Genomic DNA, 10,003 nt, shown 5'->3' with positions numbered 1-10,003 from the left:
TTTTTTTTTTTTGGTTTCAATAGCAGTGACTTATGTGCTAATCTTTATTATTTCCCATCTTCTGCTGGTTTTGGGTTTTATTTGCTGTTCTTTTTCCAGCTGTTTAAGGTGTAAGGTTAGGTTGTGTATCTGAAACCTTTCTTCCTTCTTTAGGAAGGCCTGGATTGCTGTATACTTCCCTCTTATGACCACCTTTGCTACATTCCAGAGATTTGGGGTTGTGGTGTTATCATTTTCATTGGCTTCCATGTACTTTTTAATTTCCTTTTTAACTTCTTGGTTAGCCCACTCATTCTTTAGTAGGATGTTCTTTAGTCTCCAAGTATTTGTTGTCTTTCCAAATTTTTTCTTGTGGTTGGTTTCGAATTTCATAGCATTGTGGTCTGAAAATATATAAACAGTATGATCTCAATCTTTTTGTACTTGTTGAGGGCTGATTTGTATCCCAGTATGTGATCTATTCTGGAGAATGTCCCATGGCCACTCGAGAAGAATGTGTATTCTACTGCTTTAGGATACAATATTCTGAATATATCTGTTAAGTCCATCTGGTCCAGTGTGTCATTCAAAGCAAATGTTTCCTTTCAAGGTAATGTTTTTAGAGGCCCACAAATTCATCATTATATTTTCTTGGTAGAATGTTCATTCCTATAAAAGTCTGTTGTCTTACATTCCATTTTATTTTATTTCATATTAACATTGATATATCCTTTGGTTATTTGCCTGGTGTATTTTTAAATACATTTTTTAATTTTTGAAATGTGTATTTATTTTTGAGAGAGAGACAGAGACAGAGACAGAGACAGAGGATCCGAAGTGGGCTCTGTGCTGACAGCAGAGAGCCCTATGTGGGGCTCAAACTCCCAAACCACGAGATCATGTTGGATGATGAAGTTGGATGCTTAGCCAACTGAACCACCCAGCAGCCCATTAAATATTTTATTTTTATTTTATCTGGGTTTTTTGTAAGCTATATATAGTCAACATAACAGACTGAATATCAGTAAGTGAGTTTATGCATTTACATTCACTGTGATCAGTATATATTTGCATTTTCCCTTCATGTTTCATGTTTTCTATCATCCTTTCTCTTTGTTTCTTTTTTTTTCTGTTTTCCTATCTCCTGTTAAATTGGTAAAATGTTCTACATTTCTTACATCCCCTACTTTCATGGAAGCTATGAAATGTATTTCTCTTCCCTTAGTGGTACCCTATATTCTTAAAATCACTTTTTTAAAAAATATATGAAATTAATCCATATCTCTATCACTATCCATGAAAAATACATACTTTAATATTACTTCATCAGAACACACACACACACACACACACACACACACACACACACACCTTATTACTGCTGGCTAGAGTTCTGGTTAGAGAATAAAACTTTCAGCATATTTTATGAATTTGTGTGCCTCCATATTTTTCTCAATGTCCTATGTGTCTATAAAATGTTTTTAAGGTTTTTTTTAATTTATTTTGAGAAAGAGAGAAAGAGTGCAGGCAGGGGAGGGGCAGAGAGAGAGGGAGAGAGACAATCCCAAGCAGGGATTGACAGAGAGACAGAGACAGAGGATCTGAAGTGGGCTCTGTGCTGTCAGCATAGAGTCCAATGCAAGGCTGAAACCCATGACCATGAGATCATGACCTGAGCCAAAATCAAGAGTCGGATGCTTAGCCAACTGAGCCCCCCAGGCACCCCATGTTTCCAATTTTTTAAGTCATGTGTGTTCCCTCTAGGTTCACTTCTCTTCCAATTACCATTCACCATGCAGTCATTTTTTCAATAAGAATCAATTAGTGACAAATCCTCTAGATATTTTATGTCTGAAAATGTCTTAATTTAGTTTTCACCTTTGAATTATGGTTTACCTAAATGTAAGTTTCCAGACTAATGCATACTTTCTCTCAAAATATTCAGTATATTACTCCACTGTCTTTTCTCATCAGATATGTCCCTTTCTTCATCTTTTTTCTTGCTATCTTTCTTTCTTTTTTTAGAGAAAGAGAGAGTGCATGAGCAGGGAAAGGGGGGGAGAGGGGCGGAGGAAGAGAGAGTATCCTAACCAGGCTCCGTGCTCAGCATGGTGCCCAACATGGACTTCAGTCCCATGAACCTGAAATCATGACCTGAGCAGATATCAAGAGTTGGTCACTCAACTGACTGAGCCACCCAGGTGCCCTCATCAGATGTTTATGATGAGAGTTTGCTCCCAGTCTTTTATAGATTATTTGGAACTTTTGCTTTGGGAGTTTAAATCTTTTAGATTTATATTTAAGTTTCACTATGCTATGTCTAGCTATGGATTTATTTTTATTTCATCTGCTTTTGTTATCTTTATTTTCAAACAAAGATTTCATGTTTTTCCTCAATCTTGAAAAGTATCTACCATTATCTCGGTAATAATTGCAATGCCATTATTTTCTTCACTTTTTCTAGAGTAATTAGACATATGTTGAAATCTCTCAGGCTATTCACAATGTATTTTAACGGTTCTTTCATATATTTTTATTTACTGTTTTTCTCTGTGCTTCATTTGGAGAAATTTCTCAAAAGTATCTTTCAATGCACAAATTTTCTTTTTTACTATAATCAGAATTGATCGTGTTTTTTTTTTTTTTTATAATTTTTTTTTTCGTTTATTTATTTTTGGGACAGAGAGAGACAGAGCATGAACAGGGGAGGGGCAGAGAGAGAGGGAGACAAAGAATCGGAAACAGGCTCCAGGCTCTGAGCCATCAGCCCAGAGCCCGACGCGGGGCTCGAACTCACGGACCGTGAGATCGTGACCTGGCTGAAGTCGGACGCTTAACCGACTGCGCCACCCAGGCGCCCCGTGTTTTTTGAAGATAAACATATATGTATTAAATATATCTACATATTTACATAACATATAAACATACATATATACATAACATGCATACGTAACATATGCATATATCATATATAAATATAATACACAAATACAACAAAATTGATATATGTATAATATTTATGTATTTATATAATATATATTTTTATATATATGTATATGTATGTGTAGAATTTCCAAGATTTTCTTTTTTTTTATTTTTTAAACGTTTATTTATTTTTGAGAGAGAGAGAGAGAGAGAGAGACAGAGTGCGAGCAGGGGAAGGGCAGAGAGAGAGGGAGACACAGAATCTGAAGCAGGCTCCAGGCTCTGAGCTGTCAGCATGGAGCCTGATGCAGGGCTTGAACTCATGAACCATGAGATTATGATGTGAGCCAAAGTCAGATGCTTAACCAACTGAGCTACCCAGGTGCCCCTTCCAAGATTTTTAATTAACTATTTCCTCTCTTTTTTTAATTGAATTTCTACCTTTGGCATAATTTCTAATTATATTTATGGCTAGTATCTCTTCAATTATCTCTGTAACAATCCTAAACATGCTTATAAAAAATTTATATTCCTAAACATGCTTATCAAAAATTGAGTTACTTTTTTTGGAATGAATTCATAGTAATTTTTGTTGTCTATCTTTTTGACATTAGTTGGTTTGTGCATTTTGGAATTTGGGCTTGTGAACTCATTTCAAGTGGACTCATTCCTTTTCTCTCTCACTCTCTCATTCCCAATCTCTTTTCTCTCTTCACCAGTTTATCAGTCTCAGTTTGGCAGACTTGCAATTGCCTCCACGTGGCATTCAAGACTCTCATTGTAGTAATATTGAAGTTGTCACTGCTGGAGTCCTCAGACAGTTGTTGTGTTGGTTCAGTTTCTGCTTGGTTCCTGGTTGTGAGACAATGTCTGTTTTCTCCCAACTCCCTGAATAGACCTAGCTTCACAGAAACAGTGACCACATCCCTCCCTAATGTGCAGTGGCCGTCCAAAGATTAACCTTGTGGCCTGTTCTTGCTGCATGAATCGTTCTCAGTGTTGGGTAGAGAATGGCCCATGGGATTTCTTCATGGCTCCGTGGTGAGAGTTATTCAGAAGCATTACAGAAATTCCTCCCTCTCCCTCAGCAGGCAGTTTTGAGCTCATCCCCAGTGCCATTCCTTAACTTACCAAGTGACCTCTTGGTGCTGACACAGTGGGACCCTTTTCCAGCTTACTTCACAACTCTTGAAATTATGATCTTTGGGGGACTGCAGCCTGCATCCCCTGCTATTCCTGCCTAGCTATCAATCTCATGCCTTGTGCCCCAACCCTATTGTCCTAGTGAGTAGGAGAGAGCTTTCCACTGCCCTTTACTCACACTACTGAGAATAACTCAGGCTCTTTCCTCTATCCTCTTCACTACTTTCTCCCAGCTAACTCCTAGGCACCCTAGGATCCTGGATCCTAAGGCACGGTAATTTTTTCATTACCTGATCCCTCTTGTTCAAATTCTCAATGGTCTGAACTGTCCTTTAAGGTATGACACAGAAAAATTGAACTTTTTTGAATATTGAAGCTAAAGTGAGTAGTAGTACCTACTAATTGCTGGGTTCTACTAACCACTACGCCATAAACATATGCCCACAGAAAACAGCGATGATGGATCCTCTTTTCTCCACAGATAATAATTTGCCTGGGATGATGCAAGGAATAAAATACAACAGATCATTTTATTTTTTTAGTTATTTGTTTTTGCATAGCTTTGGTCTGCCATTTAAATAAACTCTACACAGAAGCTTACATGAAAAGTTTAATACATATCTAACCAAACACTTTTCTGCTCAGTATGTTCAAGGGTATAACAGGAAGAAAGACACATGTATTACTATTGAAAGAGCTGCAAAACTGACAGGGGTGGTCATTAGGAACCTCTGGTACACAGAGACTCTGTCCTTTGGAAGACCTGAGTCAGATCCCCCAGAAGTACCACTTGCTGTACAACCTGAATGAGGCAGAACTTCAGCTATAAACACTGATTCTCATGGGCTCATGACTTAGATAATCAACTTCAAACTCCAAAATTCTTGAATCCCTGGGAAAGTTTATACTTACAACAGAAACATAGTTCTTTTGCAGGAAACTGGACAGAGTCCAGGTAGTTGGAGAAAACAAAAGGAGTACACTAACTTGGAATGATTACTATACATGAAAGTTGCCTGAGAAAACAAAGCAAAAAGCTGCCTCCACCTGGAATCTGCTTCTAAATGGTAGAAGAAACCCCAGTCTCAGGGCCATAGGAACTGCTGCAAGCACATTTCTTTCCCTCACCAGATGGCAAATCCTGTAATACGTAATACCACTTCCCTCACAACCTACTCGTATAGACCACAGCTGCACATTCAGAATGCATTCCTATCATTATACTTAATGGTATCTTCAGGGCTTTTTTACACATTGCTTCATCTCAGATGATCTTAAAAGGAGCCCTATCATCCTCATCTTAATAGATGGAAAAACTGAGACAAATAGAGATTAAATAACTTGGCCAAGATCACAAGACTAGCATATTGCTGAGTCAGAACTTTCCAGGTCTTTCCAGAACAATAAATCTTCTTTTGTCTTCAAATAGATCTCTTGAGTCTGATGTATTTTTGTGTGGAATCTCATGTCAGTGAATCATACATCCTATAATCACTCTGGTAATATGCACTCCAGAGGCACCCTACTCAGGAAGACAAACACATATGCAAAGAGGTATCAATTTCAGTAAGGATAAATTAGTCCAGGGTAGAAAGGGTCTGATATAACCAACCTAACACTAAGTGCCTGGCTGGGATCTTCAAAGGACAGTATCATATTGAGGGCTCAGAACTGATCTATGCTGTGGGCAGGTAGGTCAACAAGCAGGGGTAGTAGCTAGAACCAGAGTCCTAAGAAGAGTTCATGCTATTGGGAACATGAATAGCCTTTAAACCTGCCATGATGGCCACTGCATTCAAGGGCCTATTATATAAGCAGTGAAATGACTGGGAACAGAAGCGCTGACATGAGTTGCTCTGTCTGGTAAGACAGATTGGTTTTTTAGTGCCTTCTCTTCAGCGGATACTCTCTGGTGGGCATAACATTAGGCAAAAGGATCCACAGAGTTTGTGATAACTCCCAAAGATCCATTCATATGCCTCTTCCTCAAACTCCCTTGTTTCCAAGATTCCATTTTGCTCTTTGAAGCCCCTGAACAGCCACCTAAGCCATGTGACTGCTCGGGGTAGGGGGTGAGGTCCATGTTTATCCATACTTCAGATCATTTCCCCCTCTATACAAATGAATGACCAACTGCACTGCTTATATCCCTTCCACTGAAAGGATTTCTTTATTATTTTTTGTCAAGGTTACTGTTGAGTGTAGCTGTAGGTTAGTAACAGTCCATTTTTGATTAGCACCAATATGCTGAGCTGACTCATTTGTGAACTGAGCTTCATTTTCTACCTTTTCTCTCAGTTGTCATGAAGAATCACCCATGATGTCATATAGATAATTTGAGAAAGAGGCAACAGTGCAATTGAGATAGATGAGTTGAATTCTGGGCCTGTTTCAGATATTAATACACCTGTTTCTGTAATTACTCTTGACCTCTGAACCTCCTCAGATATGATCTAAATGTACTATTCTATCATTTGACAGAATGCTATTTTACGAGCTTGACTGCATGACTCATTGGATCTGATAGTATTTATCTTGTGTTGTGAAACTCTGGTCACATAATCATTCAATGTCTAGTGGTCAGGCACTCAGTCTCTTCCACAGATCTTTTTCAAACATCAAGTAGTTCTCTGCTACAAAAGTCCTGCTACTAGTCCACAACCCTGGAGAATCTGCAATGTGTCTCTCATATTAGGCCTTTCTAGGGACTCTACGAAGGATTTTTATCCACAATGGATAGCTCTAGCATCATGGAATCTGTTGGGCCACATGCCTGAATAGCAGAGCAGCTTACACCACACTCTGGATCTTCTACAGAACTTCTTCCTCTACCCTCTGTAGACCATATAATCCCTAAGAACTTTGTTGATATAACAAGGCCCTGAATTTGTATGGTGCATCTTTCACCTTCTGGCATGTATTTGTCTTACTAAGGAATCCAGAGTATTTGCTATTTCCCATACAGAAAGTCTAATTTGTGTGATATTACCAACATAGTGGACAAATATGTTTTATGAAATAGCCACATGATCCAGATTCTTGGAGACCATATTAAAACTACATTAAGAGACTTACTGTAATCCAGAGCAACTGCATGGATATGTATTGTTCTCCTTCCAGTTTAAATGCAAGTTGTTTTTGACTGCAATTACTGACAGAGATTGAAAGTAATACATTAACCAGATCAATAGCTGCATGTCAAGTCCCAGAGTTTGTGTTGATCAGTTGCAGTAGAGATACCAAATCTGGCAGAGCAGCTATGGTTGGGACTACCATTTAGTTGAGCTTATGATAGTCCACCACCATATGCTTGATTTATCTACTTTTGCAAGGGTCATATAAAAGATTTGAATGGAGAAATGAGGCCCACTACTCACTCTTTTGCTATGTTTTTGATAGGAGTGCTAATCTTTGCAACTCTCCTCAGGATAACATGTTGCTTCCTTATTCACTGTCTTGGCAGGAGGATGTATGGGCAACTTTAGGAGCTTCTATTTGGTCCACTCTACTGTAATGACACTTGTTTGATAGGTCATGAAACCAATGTAAGAGTTTTGTGAGCTGATAAGAATCTTTGTCACAGTTGTGTACTCTTGGACTGGAGAAGTAACCAGTGTGAGTTTGCAAATGCATTGGATCTACCTGTAAGATGGACTTGTGCCATGACTCTATTATTTGTTTCCGCCATGAGCCCCCACTCTAACCAGAGGACCACAGTGGCATTTTGGATCCTTGGCATTAGTGTCATCTCAGAACTTATATTCAACAATCCTCAAGAGGTCTAGGTAATCCTCTTTCTTCACTGTACTTTCAAGTAAATGAGTGCATGTCCCTGTGGGGAAGAACTGAGGAAATATTTATCATATTTATTTGTTATAGCACTGCAGGGACTTTATGAAGAGCAAGTTGGCTTAGACCTCAAAACTGGCTATAGGAACATAATTGTCTAAATGGTAACTGACATCTGCTCTCCAGCTGTTAATCTTTTGGATTATGTAAGCCTGGTTATACTTGTCATAGTTATCATAGTTTTGGGTTGCCCATTCATCTTCTTCCCAGAACACACTGTGATCTCTTAAACAAACAACAGGCCCTAGTTGCCATTCTGTTTTTGCTGCTATGAAAAGATGAGCTCAATGATAAATTTTTCACTGGAGAATATTACATATAAAAGAAGCAACAGACAGGACAATTGACACAAGTTTAAAATAATCTTAACTCATAATCCTGACCCCTCAACATGTTTTTCCTGTATTCCCATCCTTGATTTGTTGGGCCACCATTCGACCTGTTTCTCAAATTTAAAAATTTCGGAATGATCCAAGACTTCTCACTCTTCCTACACGTGTATATCTATATCATTCATTCTAGGGGCGCCTGGGTGGCGCAGTTGGTTAAGCGTCCGACTTCAGCCAGGTCACGATCTCGCGGTCTGTGAGTTCGAGCCCCGCGTCGGGCTCTGGGCTGATGGCTCAGAGCCTGGAGCCTGTTTCTGATTCTGTGTCTCCCTCTCTCTCTGCCCCTCCCCCGTTCATGCTCTGTCTCTCTCTGTCCCAAAAATAAATAAACATTGGAAAAAAAATTATATCATACATTCTAACAAGTCCAAATTTTTCATAAATAAATAAAATATAAATAAAAGTAATAGATGACATGGAAAAAAAAGAACAGAAAGAAATATAGTTAAAAGTAAATTTCTTCTTATCCCTAAGCCCCAGTCTCTTTTCTCAGATATAATGATATAATTTCCTGCTAACTTTCAAAAGTTTTATGCCTATACCAGCTTATGTGTACATGTGTGTATGCAGAGTCTATGTTTATATACTGTTACATACTTAAAAAATTTTTTTACACAAACAGGAGTGTACAATATACCCTATCCTACTCCTGAATTATTTCCCTTGGATTCTGGAAATCATTCTGTTTTAAAAAAAATTTTAATGGCTGTATTTCATTTATATGACTATATTACCGATTCCTATTTATAGTCAGTTAGGGTACTGCCAATTTTTCTTTGATATTATCAACATGCTTCAGCAAATATCTTTGTATAAACATCTTGGTACCAAGTGTTTTGAAATTTTTCACAAAAGAGTCTTAGCAGGAAATTTTCTAGTATTTTCTAGTATTTTCTTTAACTGGAAACTTTCTAGTATGAATTGATATAGTAAAGCATCCTAAAACAAATAAGAAAAACACGACTAATTTGATAGAAAAATGTACAAAAAACGTGAACAGGAATTTCACAGAAGAGGAAGCATAAATAGCCCTAAACCTATGAAAAATATTTCAAAATTTGAAGTATGGCTTCTACTGAATGCATATCACTTTTGCACCATCGTAAAAATTTTCAACCTCACTAATAATAAGGGAATGGAAATTACAACCACAGCAAGATAGGATTTCACATGGTCTTGAATGACAAAATTTAGAAAGTCTCTAGGGGCACCTAGGTGGCTCAGTTGGTTAAGTGTCTGACTTTGGCTCAGGTCATGATCTCACAGTTCGTGAGTTCAAGCACGGTTTCAAGCTCTGTGCTGACAGCTCAGAGTCTGGAGCCTGCTTTGGATTCTGTGTCTCCCTCTGTCTCTGCCCTTCCCCCACTCGCACTCTGTCTCTCTCTCTCTCTCTCTCTCTCTCAAAAATAAACATTAAAAAAAAGTCTCATAATACCAAGAGTTAGCAAGGATGTAGAATAAGGAGAACTCTTACTAACACTACTAATAGGAGTGTAAACTGGTGTGACAACTTTGGGAAACACTATGGCTTATAGATGCCTGTCTTCTCCCTGCATCTTCATGTAGTCTTTTCTGTGTGTGTGTGTGTGTGTGTGTGTGTGTCTATATCCTAATCTCTTCTTACAAGGACACCAGTCATGTTAGATAAGAGCCCACCCTAGTGACCTCTTTTTAACTTAAATATCTCTTTAAAGACTTTATCTCAGGGCACCTGGGTG

The sequence above is a fragment of the Leopardus geoffroyi genome, chromosome A2, assembly GCF_018350155.1.
Source record: "Leopardus geoffroyi isolate Oge1 chromosome A2, O.geoffroyi_Oge1_pat1.0, whole genome shotgun sequence".
NCBI classification, from domain to species: domain Eukaryota; kingdom Metazoa; phylum Chordata; class Mammalia; order Carnivora; family Felidae; genus Leopardus; species Leopardus geoffroyi.
The sequence above is the reverse complement of the archived record's forward strand: the minus strand, read 5'-3'. Positions refer to the sequence as shown.